Consider the following 17,365-nt stretch of genomic DNA (forward strand, 5'->3'; position numbering starts at 1 on the left):
GCAGTAGTAGCAGCTATTGTTGGAAACTGGAATTGGCTGGGCCAATCTAGGATATGGTTTTTCAATTTTGTTGTCCAGGTGGAAAATCGGGAAAAATTGGTGAGAATGGTGGCTCCGGGAGATTTTCGGGAGGGACACTGAAATTCGGGATTCTCCTGGAAAAATCGGGAGGGTTGACGTGTATGGCCTGGTATTGCCTGTAACGTTATTATGACGGACACATTTTATGAGTGAACTTGACTTTAAGTGACTTACAGGTTTCTTTAAAAAATACTTTCTTATATCCAGGTTCTTCCTTTTGCCATCCTCCTCCTCTCAGCGCAGGATTGCCGCTGCTAAAACTAAGCAGAGCTCCCTGAAAGGCTCAGCCAATCACATTGGCCATATTTGTCACATGAGGTCGGACTCCAGTAGAGAACGTAATTTAACTCTTTCTGCACCGCTGGGTGAATGAGACGTTGACAGATCGTTTTTTTCTTTCTATCGGGTTTGTTTTTCTTTACTCGAAGAGATCAAATTATTGGTGGGGACAATTCAATAATCGCTGGATTTTGGTGGGGACACGTCCCCTCCGTCCATGCCAAATCGACACCCTTGCCTTGCACCCATTGGCCACAGCAGATGCCCCCGATTTTCAGTAAGTGAATGTGTTTAATTGTAGGCAGGGACATTACTGGATATTCTTGTGTAATTGCTACACAATAATTTATGTTATACTTTGTTATTGCTACAGAAGAATATTTATTTTATTATTTAACATTTACAATTTTTTTCCCCGGGGACCCTGTGACACCCCATTGAAGAGCCGTAGGCTGTGGATCTCTTAAGATCTCACTGTTGGGTTTGTAAGGCCATGTTACTCCTAAATTTCTATCTTGTTCAAAGAGAAGATATAAAACAAAGTTCTAAGCTAGTCAACCTTAGTGTTCTCCTTTTTACAAAAATAATTGATAAGAGAATCGATAAAGAATCAACTCGTTAAACAGATTCGAAAATGGAATCGGAATCGTGAAAATCTTATCAATACCCATCCCTACTCAAAATAAGCATCACACTCGCAGAAGCTGATATACCCGCCTAAACACCATGCATTTATCAAGACTTTCAACCCCAGGTAGGCCAATTATGGATCTTCGGATCCACATTATGTCAGCAGCTGTTCTCCACCGTGAACTATGTTACAAACAAACACGCTCACGCCTCACAGATGACAGCTTACAGTCTGCGTAAAGATGAAACTGACTTCGTACAGCCCTGATTTGCAGACGCTGTGCGCAGAGGTTCAGGAGCAGAAGTCCCATTGTAAACATATCACGGCAGACCCGACGATGTTTGCATGAACACGCTTTTCAGCATCTCTTTATTGACCACTTTTCACACACGGTTGCTGTACGCATACAGCCGGCTGTAGCTTTGCAGCTTGCAGCCCGACACATACCAACAACAACACAACAGCAGAGAGAGCAGAGAAGTTAAGGCGGCAAGGCGTGATTGTGGGTGCCGCTCAGGTGCGTCCGCCTCCCCTGCAGCGGCGCTGCAGACCACGCCCCCGCCACACACATTAACCAGGTAAAATACATATTTAGGCAGAATTTTGCAAATATCTATTTTTCATTTTTCAGCAGCATAGTGCTTTTTTCCAGTTATTTTTTAAAAGTCAGGCCAAGCCTCCAAAAGCCCAAAGGTGATATAAGGGAGGCGCTCACAACAGTTTTTGTTTGCTGGATCATTTTAGTTCAGCTGGGTGTCTTTCCTTTTGTTATATTTCTTTAAGAGTTCAAAATGTGTTAATTACATAAATAAAATGTAATTTTCTCTGTAGCACTTCATGGATTTAAGCAACACACCTTAGTTGTTCACACAAAGGTAAAAAACAATATATACAGTGTTATCTTCATTTTAGATGTCAGAAAGTATTTGCTGCTCCCAGTGTTTTCTTTTGCGTGGAAATCGCGTCCAAATGGCTCTTTGGGTGTTAAAGGTTGCTGAGCCCTGGTATAGGAGGACACCTACTCTGTGTCTGCTTAAGCCCTTTGTTAGAGGGACCGCTGGACTCTTAGCACCAGCTCTGGGGTCACAGGGTCACATCTGGAACACACACACACACACACACACATACCTACACTATGCACAGACTGGTACTCTTTGTTCATACCTGTGTAAGACGTCATATGTTAATGAACTTATGCATATTCATGTAAGCTCAATAAAGAGCCGTGTTACGAGGGAGCAGACGAGAGCGACTGAGGTCAAGTCAATGAACGGCGCTGTCACAGTTCTCTCCCTCATGAATTGTCTGGTTCCAGCGGTGGCTCTGTGCTAGACGACCCATCACCAGCTTTTTCCAGCTTTTTTCACTGGTTACCAGTACGTCGTAGAATCCACTTCCAGATCTGGTTGTCTTTAAATCTGTGAATGGATCGGCTCCATCTCATCTCTCTTTAACAAAAATAATCTAAGTCGAGCCCTCAGGTCTGCAGATAAGTAGCTTCTGACCGGAACTAGACGTAAAAACAGAGGTGAGCTTTATCGATGGCTGCAGCCAAACTCTGGAACAGTCGCCCTTCACATCAGGTCGTCACCAACACTCGACATTTTTAAAACCCGGTTGGAAACACATTTGTACTCTGTAGCTTTCAATTCTGACGAGTCTTTATAGTAATTACTGTGTATGTTTCCTATTTTATCTCTACTCTGTGCAGCACTTTGGCTCAAACTGTTTTTAAATGTGCTGATAAATAAATGTAGATTTCTTTGAATAAAACAGTGGAGCCGAGCTTTGAGCTCAGTGTGTAACAGTGTGTGTATGAGAGCCATGTAATGTCCATGTGTGCATGCTGACTGTGCTGCTCTGACCCCTCCTCCTTTCAGGGTGGAGCCTGCTGGAGTCCGATGGTTGACACCAGGTCTGAGGAAGTGTAAGTGTGTTTTTAATGGGATTCATGAAAACAAAGCAGCACACATTCAACCATCTTCATCATGTCAGGAGTCATCATCAAAGTGTCAATCAATGAACAGATGATGGATCAATAACTGCAGCTGGATTGTGTTTGTTCTCTCCATCAGATTCCTGTCAACTCACAATCGACACAAACACAGTGAACACAAACCTCCAACTGTCTGACAACAACAGGAAGGTGACACATGTGGAGGAGGTTCAGTCATATCCTGATCATCCAGACAGATTTGATGTTTGGTATCAGCTGCTGTGTAGAAATGGTCTGACTGGTCGCTGTTACTGGGAGGTCGAGTGGAGAGGAAAAGTTTATATATCAGTGAGTTACAGAGAAATCGGAAGGAAAGGACTCAGTTATGACTGTGGGTTTGGATGCAATGATCAGTCCTGGAGTCTGAGCTGCTCTAAAAATGGTCCTCTTTCTGTCCTCCACAATAACAGAGAAACATACCTCTCCTCCTCCTCCTCCTCCTCCTCTGTCTCTAACAGAGCAGCAGTGTATGTGGACTGTCCTGCTGGCACTCTGTCCTTCTACAGAGTCTCCTCTGACACTCTGATCCACCTCCACACCTTCAACACCACATTCACTCAAACTCTTTATCCTGGGTTTAGAGTCTGGTCTGGTTGCTCAGTGTCCCTGTGCTGAGTGTAAAGAGTGTCTCCTGTTAGAGAAACACTCTGACTGTTGAACAGATAGTTCAGTCTGTACATGTCTGTCTCTTTCACACTGAAGCAGTGGTGTGAAGGCTGCTGGTTAAACTGGGACTCACTGTTTAAAGCACTGAGTGCTCATAGAGAGATGCTCCATGAGTCCCAGTACAGACTACAAACATGGTGGAAACTTAGCTTTGATATCCACACACTCTGCACGTCTGTGAGTAAATGTGATGAAGATGTGCAGAGATCTGTGTACAAACAGGAGAAAGACTGTAAAGACTCTGTGCTTCTAACAGCCTCTGTTAACATATGTGAGGCTGTTCGTTGTTGTTGCCATGGAGCTTTGCACTGTTTGGGTCAGCAGGTCATGTGATCAGGTTTGTTCTGCTGGACGATGGTTCAGTGTCAGGGTTTGTTTGCATTCATCAATAAATATCTAAATAAATCAAAGACTCCATGTTTGTTCTTTCATCATGTGACCTCTGCTCATCCATCTCTGTGTGTATCAGGATACATTTAGTTCATAATACACAGAAAAATCAGAGTTATTACCTGTAATAAATGTGAAAGATTCCTGCAGTGATAACCAGGCAGGACTGAAACACATCCAAGCTGTCACCACGGTAACAGCACCGTCCATCCACAGGTGAGGGGAGGAGCAAAAAGAGGGACTTTCACCATTTTATACTAAAAACACTCGACTAATGTTTCTAATATGAAACAAATAAGCCCACATTAATGTGAGCATTTATTAAATAATAATAATAATGATTTCCTCCTGATCTCATTTCCATAGCAGAGAAAACTGTGGTGTATATTGAGGTGGAGGGTGTGGTCTATGGCTCAGGTGTAGAGTGAGGGTGGGGTGCACCACAGCAGCATGCTGGGACTGCTGAGGGTGGAGGAGGGAGTGATGATGACATCAGAGCTGCAGCAGTCAGCAGCACAGAGACCAGTGAACACACAGTCTGTTCATCTTTGCATAGATACAATATATAGCACAATATTGAATGACAGAGACGCTGTGTGAGCTTCCACAGATACACTGACGTCAGCATCCAGAGTCCTCCTGCTGCTCCCCCCTCAGAGCCCCGTGATCAGCACCAACACATTCAGTTAGATGACAGAGTCCAGCTGCAGCTAGAATCAGCTCCCCTCTGTGAACAACAGCACAGCGTCAGTGTTTCACACTCAGTGAAAGGAGGAAACAGCAGAAGAACACCATGTGTGCTACGTTTCCCAGGACACACTACAAACTGCACAAATACAGAGCAGCACCTGGAAGGACCTGGAGCTGCATTTAAAGAGAAAAGACAGCGTGATGTCCTGTATGGACAGGTGGAAGGAACCAAGTCCTCAGCTGAAACACTCGTGTTTGTCCACAGACAGGAAACACAGCAGGAAACAAAGAAGCTCATGGATAACACACTTCCTGTCAGTCACAATGAGGCTGGAGCCAAACACAGAAAGGTGTTTTTGTCCAGATGAGCCCAGAGAAGAAACACGAGTGTTCACAGACATCAGAAGCTCAGAGAGGTGAAACATGAGGTTGGAGTCCTCGTCAGCATTCAGAAGAGCTGCTGTGAAACCCTGAGTACTCATGACAGACTCTGATGGCACAAACACATCATGATTCAAACAGAAAGACAAACATGGAGCTCCTGATCCTCCTGCATGAGAACAAGCTGACATGAGCGCTGTGTCTGAGAGTGTCTCCCTGTCACAGTGACAAGAACACAGCTGCTGCTCACAGTCATTAAACTGACCTGAGGTCAGCTGCTAGGACGTCTCTGTGCTCCTTACATATGAACCATGTGACCTCACATCAGTGCTGTGGATGACTGTAGTCATAGAAGAGTAGAGCTGTAGCAGGTGGTGTGAGGAGGAGGAGGTGGTGTATTCTAGTTAACACAGTACTGAAACACTCCAGCAGAGGGCGCTGTTAAGTCCTTATTGTAACACAGTTACTGTGTGCAGTTATACTTCATACATAATCTGCACTTATTTCCATCAGACATGCTGTCAGTAAATGATTGGTTTCTATTGATTCTACTTCCTGTTGACTAGTTTGATGACAGTGAAACAATCACAGCTGATTGTGTGATGATGTCACTGTTACATTCAGTGTGTGTGACATCATGTTAGTGCAGCTGATAACAGCCTGGTTCTGTTAGAAACACATGAACGTGTCCATAGATCAGTGTGTGTTTAACATGAGAGCTTCAGCCCTGCTGATGTGTTCAATAAAGACATGCAGGAAAACTGATGAGACTCTGAAATAACTCTTTATATTTATAATGTAACTCTGCATCAAAAGAACAACAAAGGATCCCAGACAGGTTTATGTCAACAAAGACGATTCTGATGTTTCTGTGTTTCTAACAGTTTGACATTATTAGTAAACAGACTGCAGTGAACAGGATTTATAAAGAGCTTATATATAAAGATATGACAGCTGTTTGTTGATCACTCTGTGTTTGGACCTGATCAGTCCAGCTGTTTACTTGAAATATGTTCATTTACCTGTGACGTTATATTTATGTTCTTGTCTCTGTTGAAAAACACATTTTAATGTCCCTCAGATTTTTCTCCCAGATGAATAAATATAAAAATGACACAAACTGACTGCAGCTACTTTTTGTCCTTTCTGTCAGAAACCTTCATGTGACTCATGAGAGACACGTTTCAGCTGTTTGTGACAGATCAGAGGCCAACAAGTCATTTATAACACTTTCCATCATTGTTTAGCACAAACACATGTTGACACAGCAGCGGGGCCGCAGTGAGAGTCAGAGCCAGGAGATAAAAACTCCTGTTTGACCACAGCCTCACTTTGTTCCTGCAAACACTTCCTGTTGTTGACTGGGTGGAGTCAGGAAGCCAGCGAGGCCCTGCAGGACTGAGACTGCAGACTGGGACGTGCTCTGTGATGGAGATCAACAGCATCACTGACTGTTTCTGTGAGGACACCATCATCCCAGCAGGGCTGTTTCCCAACAACAAGCCTGGACCATCAGAGACCTGAAGCTGCTGCTGAATGAAAGAAGAGGATCTTCAGGTCTGGAACAAGGACGAGCTGAGAGTGTTAATAACGTTACTAATGTTCAGTTACACTTTACTAGGTCACATCTGTGACACACGTCACTTAAATAAAGAAGGAAATATTGGCTCTGTTTTATCTGCTGGGCCCAAAAGTGACTCCCCGTATTTAAACTGCTATGAATAACTTGTTGGTCTATAATATGTGAAACATGTGTCAAATGTCTCCATCATGAAAGATATCAGGTCATCTTGAGCCACAAAAACATTCCTATCATGAGGTAGAAGCTGGAATCAGTTTGTTGCAGAGGGACGTTTATATATCCCATATTTATCCAGTTAAAGTCACATTGAAATTCAAAAATGTCTTTTCAAGAGTCGTCTGTCCAAGAGGAGCAGAAACTGCAACAAATATAACAACAGTTATTTAAGCTGTTTTAAAGGCCACAAAGGAGCAGATTGGTTATAATGCAGCTGCTTCAGAGGAATAAAGATGAAACACTGTTTTTATTTCATGTGTAACACCTTTCAATCATGTGTTGACTAAAGTCTATTGACCAGTATAAGTAAAGACATCACACACACACACATGGAAACACTGAAACCTGTTTTTGGTGCAGCAGCGGTCCCAGCTGCTCGCCTTTATCTAGACTGGGTCGGCTGCTTATCTCAATATAATCAATGTTTAAAGTTCTCAGTGTTTCTGTGTTGCTTCGTATAGGATCTCCCAGCATCATCACTGTGCTGTCCAATCATTGTGTGCTAGGTTACCCTTATAGTGCAATGTGTGTTTGCACAAAGAGAAGCATGTGTGTCAAATATAAGCACAGAACAGAAAAAGCTGCCAGTTTCTTCTATTTAGAGTCAAGTTAGTGTTTTGTGTCTTTGTTTGAGGCCTAATGTCAAGCAGAGGTGTGTGTAACTGCACTGCTCTGTTATATGTGTGAAATGTGTGCTTCAGCATCATCTTCGTCACTGCTGATTCCTTTGTGTCATCATGTGTTGAGAAGAGAGAACAGTTATAACGGAGGAGCAACAGGAAGCCCTGAAATCTGCATCAACAAGGAAGTGTTGGCTCACCAGTGATCCCAGCAGAGCCACTGGTTTGGCTCCAGTTGTTATAGATCCAATGATGTTGTTCCTACAGATACATGTTAGCATCTTTATTGTAGTAAAGTCTTGTAATGTGAAGCTAGAAACAAGGCAGGAAACAGCTCCATGATCTGATCTTAATGATGTTGTTTTTATTTCTGTCTTTCAGAACTGGATTGAAACTATCAAAGGTCTAAAACAGCCTCAACCCTCCCAAAGACAAACTTTACACACGTCATCTTTCAGCTACAATCTTTGTTGCAGGGATCTTCTGCCAAACAAGGCTGAGAGAAGATTTCTTACAGCTGTCATGTTGATGCTGTTTCAATCTTTGGGCAAACACACTCATATATTAGGGCTGATATCAGGGCTGCACAAGTTCTTTGTGATCATGAATAATAGAAGTGTGCCTGTTGAAGATCATGTTTCTACATGATTATATGTCCTGTTATTGTTCTGTATTATATTCAGCTTTCAGCATCCTTTCCCAGCCCCTGTTACACCATCCATACAAAGCCAATCTGACTGTGAGCCAATGTGTTTGATAGTTTGTGTTGGATCAATAGATTTGACAGACTTGGTTCTCATCCAGAGGGAAACAGTCCAAATTCAGATCTAATGAAATGATGGAGGCTGTTTCCTACCACGGTGCTAATGTGTGACTAACAAGGCTCATGGTCTCCAGCAGACAAGCGCCTGGAATGAGGTGAGCTGAGTGTTGCTTTGGTGGGTCTGTGCCCACGTCATGCATCAGGATTCATATTGGCAATAGTTCATATCTCTGTTCTTTAGCCTTCATCACAAAGCTGTGAAGGAAAAACAAACATCTAACAGGATTTGATGGATGCAAAGTCCACTGAGCTCTTTGTCATTTACAAACTTGTCCAACCAACAAGAGCACAGATGAAAAACACAGTGACACTTAAAGGATTTTGCCATATATGAGCATAGATTACTTTCATATAGATTTGCAATGCAGGCTTTTGGTGAGCCGCTGGGTTCTGTCTAATAATCATCTCAGCATTTTACAATAGAATAGCTCTTTATTAGCTCTTCATTTATTGTTATTGGACATGAAACAAGGAAGCTGTGTTTCTCATTGGATGTTAGTTTCATGTTCATCAGGATCATTTTCTAAAGAGCTGATATTTAGACCATTTACTGCACTGGCTGCACATTCTGTCTACATTTCTCTGTATGTGCTGTGTTTGTCTTTCATATTTCTCCATATTGACACAAACAGTGAACAGCAGTAGATCTACTCTTCATCTGTTTTAGGCCCAGTGAAAGATCTGAAGCAGAAATGGTGTCATTAGGAGAAGAAGAACGGCGAGGAGGCAGCAGCTCTTAAAGATGAAACACAGCAACTTAGCCCTGAGCTCAGAGAGCTTCACATGAAAAAGCTCCTCAAGCAGATCATGTCAGAGGTTTGTCATCAACAGGAGGAACTGTTCATATCATAGAATGAAGGATGCTGTCAGCTGGATGAAGAAGGTTATTTAATGGCAAACGTTCACATTGAAGTCAAATTGTTGTGGTGTTGAACAGATTCATGGACTGATTGTCTCCAGAATGTTAGAAGAGCTTCAATGAATCATTAGAAACAACTTACAGCTGCACAGTTGTGTCAAACACATCTTTGTGTCATTGTGGGATTTTTGTGTTTCTACATGTGACACACGTCTAAAACATGCACACAATTTGAAGACAAACAGGGATCATTTGTTCCCACAGCCAGATGCTGAGAGCCATTTCCTTGTAGTCCTGTGTCTATATATATGTACCATTAGATGTTATTGGAATGATTGTCAGCTTTGATAGTTTCATGTATGTTTAGCTGGACGGCTGTTTGATCCTCCACATGTTTAAAGGTGTCCAGTCCTGAGACACTGGGGGTGGAAACAGCTGTGATGTCATTGGACTGTCACAAAGACAGAAGTGCATGAAGTGAGCAGCCAAGGAGCCGCTGATGTTTTGGATTCAACAGCATTTGAAAGGTTGACACAGACACATTTGCACATAGAAAGCTGAATTTGTCATATGCCACAGTGAACTCACTGTTCAGTGTTTTTCAGGAAGCTTCTTAACTGCCTCTGCTGCCAAACAAGCAGCTGATGTCCTTGAGAAGAAGCTGAAGAAGTCTTCAACAACAAATACAGGAAGTGGACTTTCAAATACTAGATTCACTTTAGACTCACACAAGAAATGACTCAACTAGCTGTGTTTGATTGACTCCTTTGACTCTATGAAAGCTCAGTGTGTGTCTGTACACAGACTGTTGTGTTGGACTATTATTCAGTTGTCTGCTTTTCAAATGTCTGCATCTCAGCGTAGATGAGGCTGGGGGTCATGGGAGGCCACCATAGCAGTCTCTTCAACATCATGACATCATCATAAATGCTGCTGGACTGTCTGATGGGCTGACGGTGAAAAAGCCGTCGGGAAGGAAACAGAAGACATTTCAGAGGCTGCAGCAGATTTCTTTGATTTGGGGCCTTTTTCAGCTTTATTGGACAGAGCAGTGAAGATAAGTGACAGCAAAGCAGAGGGAGAGAGAAAGGGGGCGTGGTCAGAATCAAAGCCAGGCCAGCTGCTCTCCACCTCGTGGCACATGGTCACCTGCTCATCCTAGTGAGCTCCACCAGCAGCCCTTTCACACAGTTTACACTGTCAAACACTGTGTGTGGACCTCAGCTAACAATAGGCTACATTTAAGTCTGGACTACATGCTTTTATATTGAGGCAGATTTTTACCTGTTTTTATTCCATCAGCAGCTCAACATCATGAGCAGCTTTGACATAAAGACATCAAACTCAAGCTGACTTTAAACTGGATCTACTTTTAATACAGGGGCTGTTTGTGAAGTTCTACAATGATCATTGTTCTGACAGCATTTTGAGTGGGAACAGTTCAAACTGAGAGTAGTGGGAGTTATTTACTGATTGAAACAAGCTGAATGTTTCTGTGCACAATGAAGATCAGCAGCAGCAGCTCAGCTGATCAATGAATTGACATCTATCAGTCATTTCATGAGATGAAGTCATCAGCAGACATTTGTTCTAACTGTGTGATAAATGTCAGAACGTCAGGGCTCTGCTTTAGTCACTACTTGATGATCATTGGCTCATTGTTGAATCACGTGGCCCAGTCTGACCTCTGACCCTTTGCTGCAGGTCTTCTGTGTTATCTCCACTTTCATGTCTGATCTTCTGCTGTATCGTCCAAAATAAACATCTGAATCATTTCCAACACTTCAGCAGATCTTTAGTTTGGGCAGCACAGTACAAAATAAGACATATTGTACTATACTGCCCACTTCCTGATCTTATTGGATCTGTGTGTGAGGTTGGTGAAGGAAACACATGTTTACTGAGTGAATCGCTGCCATTAGGAACTAGTTTTTATATCACAGCCTAGAAATCACACAGGACCATTTCTGCAAGTGAAAAGTCCTAATTGGAGGAAAATAATTGTGTAGTTTGTGCAACTGTTGTTTGTAAATGAAGAATTGTCCCGACTACATGTGCTGCTGACCTTTGACCTTTTCTTTAGGTGCACAGAGGAGTCTGTGGAAACATCCTGAGGCAGTGCTACAGATGTCTTCAAATAAAGTGGTGTATTATCCATGTTTTCTATGGATCACATCAATATCCTGATCTAACAAGCCCCCTTTTTGTGGATTTTAGAGCCTCTGACTTTTGCTGCGTCTGCGTCTCATTTCAAGCACAAGAGCAAGAAGTGGATGAAGAAATGGGGCGAGTGGGGTCAGTGTGGTGCATGTCAGCTGTGCTCATGCTTTCACAAAGAACATGTGTATTCATTGGCAGCATTAAGGTGCACTTTAGTCTTCATAATAATAAAGTATTGTGACTTTATTATTGTGAATCCTCACAGTCATGTTGCAGCTCTGCTTTGCTTTAAGAAAATGTTCTACCAGGATGTTACTTTCCTAAACGTGTTCTCCAAATGTTCCCAAAGACTTTGTTCTAAGTAGTTCTACATGATGAAACATTCACACTAAGTTTAAGAAGGACACACAAACACCATCTGTCCTTTCATCATGTGTACAAACGTGTTCAGATGTCAAATGTACCATGAATGGATGCAAATGTGGATCGTTCCAATAAAATGAGACAGTTTTGTAAGTGGATCCCAGTTTGAAGTTCATTGAAACCTATAAGAACATGTTATTCAAACCAACTTTATCCAACAGGAAGAAGCATCAGGGAACAGGAAACATTCAAACATGTTTACTGTAAGAACTGCACAAAGGAAGGAAACACAATCCTACACACGAGCACTTTAAAATGGACATTTAGCTTTTCAAACATCAGGGAGTGCTGCAATAACAACACTGTGCCCATTCTGATCAGACTGAAAGATTTATAGAGATTTATCCATGTGCTGGAAAAGGATTTGATATCAACATATATGCAGATTAGTAGGAGCATTTTCTTCATATTGATTTAGAGTTCAGTACTAGGAATATGTAGAATTAACATCTGTGTACATGACGAGTGATGAAAACTTTCAAAGGACGTCAGAATTGGTGTCTCTATCTGTGACTGTCCCAGAGGAACCTACCTGAGGGATTCTTAAAGATCTGTCTATCTAGAAAGACTTGCATTGATTCACAGTGTACAATTCTTTCTAATCTATTAACATCTTCCTCCAAATCCTGTTTCTGCTGCATCAGAAGGGCTCAAACCTCCTGCTGTTGTCTGCTGGACCATCAATTCTACTTTATGATGATCTTCAAAGATAAAAACGTGAGTTTCTTTGTGAACTCTGTGAAATGATGTTTAGTTTGAACCAATCCTGTGTCAGCTGCAGCCACATCATTGCCACGCATACAAATGGCTGCGTTCCTGTTTAGACCTGCTGGCTGTCAATGGGCTTCATTCCATTTCAGACTGCCGGTGGTCGCTGTGATCTAAACTCAACATGGCTCCTGTGTTAGAAGAGCCTCTGATTTTAAATTTGCACATTGAATAGTTTCTTTGCAACACTATGGAGCTACCAGCCCAGTATATGTAGCCCACAGTAGATGGAGTTATCAAGCTGCACTGACAAACATCAGGACTCATGTGATCCCTACATGTGGACCTTTCACACATGGATCCAAGTGCAGATTCAACTCTGCATTACATTTGACTTCAGCTGTTACACACTTTCATTTTCTAGCTGTGTCACTTCCTGCTTTTTGGATCAGAGAGTTTATCCATGTCCACAAATGTTTGGCTGCATGTTTGTATCATCTATATTTTCCAGTCTTCATACAGCCGATATTTCATGTGGACTCCAATCTGCCACCTGCCATCACGTTTTCAGGGTTCATTCAGTGTTGAAATGTAGGACAAACAGCAGCACATGTTCTCTAAATGTTTGCAGTCATTTTAAATGAAGCTGATACTACATGAGACATTTTCCACATTTATTGTCTTTGAACAGAGAATAATAAAGCCATCAAACATATACAGGCTGTGCAAATACAAACTTCTGTGGTGCATTTGATGACCTGCAGAGGAGAACAAGTCGGGCTTTTCAGCCCTAACACAACCTCTTTGTTCTCAATACTACAAAACCTTCAAAGGCTGATATGCAAGTTTGCATGAATCACCAACACAGTTGTGTTTGTTTCTAGTATAGTTATAAATAAGCTGATCAAATATCTGCTGACTGATTAGATCCAGTATCTATTACAGATGAACTGGATATCACAGCATGTTGTTAATCCGTCATATCAAACTAAACAGTGTTGCTGGTGTAAATATCCTCCAATAAAGTCAGATGAGGGCTGCTGTTGCCAGGTAACGATGATGTCACACTGGATCTTCTGATCTTTAGCATCGTAGCGCTCGGAGTCTGATGTTGGCTCATGTGTTGTCAGACACCAACATGACGTTCTACTAGTCAAGGCCTCACCTTAACCCACTGATGCTGATCACACAGACCCACTAATAGAACTGTTTGATCAGGTTTATGCAGCGTCACCATTAATGTCACATTTAATCACATTTACATTACAAGCCCACTACAACCATTATCAACATGTTACATTACATTATACATCTGCACTGATTTAAAGTATTTTAACCTGGTTCATTGTTTCAGGAGGAGATTTCCATCAAACACTGGATTCTGATTCAGATCAAACTAACAATCCAAAGCAGCAACTTTCAAATCTCTGGATTCTTCTTGGTGGCTTTCAGATGAGCTCATGTTACAATCAGCTGCTGTGTGTGTTGTTGTTGTGTAGCTGAAGCTCTGACTCACATTTCATATGTGACCAAAGGAAACTTGGTGCTGTGTGACACACTTTAGATTCTCTGCTGCTGCTTTGAACTCTTCAAACTAAAGAGCCAAACTGATGATTGACTGTGCAGCTCTGACATGGCACCAAATGTCCCTGTTATCAGCTGCTGGATGGACGTTATCAGAGCTTTTTAGTCCCACACGGATCACCAGGAGCTCCTCCTCGGTCTGCAAACAGGCTCAGCAGCTCTGATCGTTCATTGGAGTCAGCACAGAGTGTGGAGACATCTAGTGGTCGTGGAGAGTAGCGCCATCAAAGCTCTGCTGGTGAATGTAGTTACTGTAAGGTCTCTGATGGAGCTCTGTGATTGGTGGATTGTCCAAACTAAATCAAGTTTCTTTGTCCTCTGATAAACCATGAAAGGACCGATCAGCTGATCAGCAGTCAGGACGTCAGTATCGTGACTCGAGTACTGGATCAAATTTGACCCTGAGCTTTGTTCTGACCTACAAAGTTCACATGCTGCTTCTTCTTCCAGTTCAAAACATGCAAAAGTTCACTGGTTTCCACAGCAGAGCCTGACACAGCACTCCACGCCTTCTCCTCATCACATTTGTGCTTCCTGACGTGCAGCTGCTTCCTAAACTTCCAGACTTCTAACTTCATTCATAGGGAGGAGATCACTCCACTGCACTGCAGACAGACTTCACACTTTCATGAATTCCTTCTAAGGCCTGATGTGGCTTTGCTTCCTGCTACATGACACATTTATTCACACCTTATGAACCAATCAGGAGCCTCCTACCTGTTCCCACAGCCGCCTCATTAATAACAGGAAGTCAGTGTTTCTGTGAGCCGACGAGCTGAACTCAGACTTTTCACTTACACCACGTCTTATTTCTTTCTTTATTGTATTTATTTATTTGACCTGCACAGTGATTTTATTTCTATATGTAGATATTTGATATTGTGTAACTGAAGCTGTGTCCACGTTTGATCTCAAAGCGACACATGGACTCTGTCTGTGTCCTCAGTTTCCCAGCATGCCTCGGCTGTGGAGCTGTATGAGGGAGAGCTGTTTGTCCTGCTGCCCTGTGAGTTTCCCACTTTTGAACTGGACCGCCCCACAGTGGTGTGGAGTCGCTCCGCCCTCAGTCCTCCAACCGTCCACCAGCTTCAAGGAGACGAACTGAAAGATCCAAACCAGCGTTACAGCGGCCGAACGTCCATGAAGACTGACGCTCTGGAAACTGGAGACCTCAGCCTGAACCTGACCAACCTCCACCTGTCTGCCAGCGCCACCTACACCTGCTCCGTCACATCATTTAGACTGAGAGATGTCCCACTGCAGGTCAAAGGTCAACATCAAACCAAAACCCTGCTGTAGACGATCACAATCACTCAAACTGAACTTTTAATATTGTCACAATAAGCATGCTTGATTCACCATTTTAAATCTGAGCAGATTCTTTAATTCATTACATTCAGTCAAAGGTCACCTGACAATTTGTGTTTCTCTACAGAACCATTTCCATCCTGGGCCACAGCTCTGCTGGTTCTCCTGGTTCTCCTGGTTCTGCTGGGTCTCCTGGTTCTTGTTCTTATCGTCTCTGGAGGTCTTTTATTTCATTTCCAGCACTATTTTAAGTCAGTTGAGTGTCTCCTACTACACTACCCATAATGCCGATGGTTAGCAGGTAGGGGTGGGTTTTGATTAGTGATTAAATGGATTCTAGCTTGGATAACGTCATATTGATTCATTAAAATCCTGAATCGATGTTTAAATATAATGTATTTTAGCTGAAACGCCTGAATCTCAGGTTAAAGCTCCCACAGTTCCAGCAACCATCAAACAGCTGAAACAGTAACTGAGAGCAGGAACACGGATTCTGCACAAAGACGCATCAGAATCAGTTTCCATCTAAAAATCTCTGTTTCCTGCATTATTGGCTTGTTGTTACCCACCAGTCTACCGTTGTTGACAGCGCTGTCGGCCGCTGGCTTTGTTGTTGTTTTTGACTTAGTCTCATTTCTGCTGTTCAAAACTGAACAAACTTTGTAAAATGATGCAAAACTGCAAAACTCTCAGCTGTGTCTGTAATCAAACCTCTGTAACTTTGCTTCACTTCATCAGGTCATGTTCACATGTGTTTTTGTTCTACTGCAGAATATTTTTAAGGTCATCTGCTATAAAAAGCCAGGCCAGGAAAATCTGCTTCATGTTCTTCTGTTTCATCCTCAGTGACTTTGACACAAAGGCCTCTGCTGTGATGCTCACACCTCTGATGAAGTCTCACAGTGTCAGCTTTCTTTTATAGATATAAAAATATGGAAATGAATGATAATATTTGTGACTGTCTGAGGCAAACTTCAGCGATTAAAAGGGAATGGATTGTAGAAATGAGTGAGGATACCAGCCCTGTTAGCAGGTGTCCTCTGGTGGCTCCTTGACTGTCACACAATCATGTGCTGACAGGAAATGTTGCAGCAGCTTCAGTAAATGTTCCTCCCTGAGTTGTGCTCAGTCATGTGGTGGAGAGCTTCAGATGTTCAGAGCAGGAGAGCTCCAACAAGACCAGGACTGTGGATTTCCACCATCTGCTGACATCACAATATAACTGCTTACTGTTAGTAGTGCAGTGTCAGTGGATGCATTTGACCAAAACCAGAGTGGAAACGGTCATAGATGTGGTGTTTCTTCAAGCAGGCTGTGAGGTGGGCAGCAAGCGGCTTCTCAACAAGCTTTGACCTGAAAGAGAAACTGATCTATAATGTTGATGTAATGTTGGATCTAAGCTGGGTTTGCTGAGCTTTGCTTCCACAACGGCATGTTTGAAAAAGCTGGAACACTCCAGTCTGAAGAAAAGCGTTAAAAAGGTTTACAAGGCAAAAAGCTTTGTGGGGAGAATCTCTGAGGGAGCTGAAGACGGCTGATTCTCATCAAATGTCACAGGTGTAAAAGTAGAGCAGCAGTGAGCTGCCACAACAAGAACGCTCTGGGGGGGTTGTCATTGATTTCTGTGATCTACAGAAAATCAGACTTTTGTTGCTGTCTGCTTTAGAGCCACATTTATAGGTGAGGCAGCTCGAGACGCAACAGCTGATTGTGTCAAACAAAACTTTGAATTTCTCCCATTTTCTGATCTGAGTTTTGTTTCTGAAGTTTCAAATAGACTCATTTATCCAATGACACGTCCTCAAGTGAAGGTCAACAAAGACGCAGCTGTGGTCACTCAAAGCTACATCCTCCGCAGACACGTTGCTGATGCTGAGGCCCAAAGAAAGGAAGCCTGTGAGACATGGCCGACTGTGGAGGCTCAGTCTGTCTGTTCTTCTTCATCCAACATGTCTGCAGCTCTTTACA

General features: G+C 42.7%; 1 long non-coding RNA gene across 1 annotated transcript; it reads left to right on the forward strand.

Annotated features, from left to right (window-relative positions):
- Positions 1-15,294: 15,294 nt before the first annotated feature.
- Positions 15,295-16,998, forward strand: LOC109201591 (uncharacterized). Its single transcript, XR_002061643.2, has 3 exons — positions 15,295-15,359; positions 15,525-15,698; positions 16,431-16,998. It is a non-coding gene; the product is annotated as an uncharacterized LOC109201591 (long non-coding RNA).
- The last annotated feature ends 367 nt before the right edge of the window (positions 16,999-17,365 follow it).

Source organism: Oreochromis niloticus, unplaced genomic scaffold (assembly GCF_001858045.2).
Source record: "Oreochromis niloticus isolate F11D_XX unplaced genomic scaffold, O_niloticus_UMD_NMBU tig00007374_pilon, whole genome shotgun sequence".
Taxonomy (NCBI): domain Eukaryota; kingdom Metazoa; phylum Chordata; class Actinopteri; order Cichliformes; family Cichlidae; genus Oreochromis; species Oreochromis niloticus.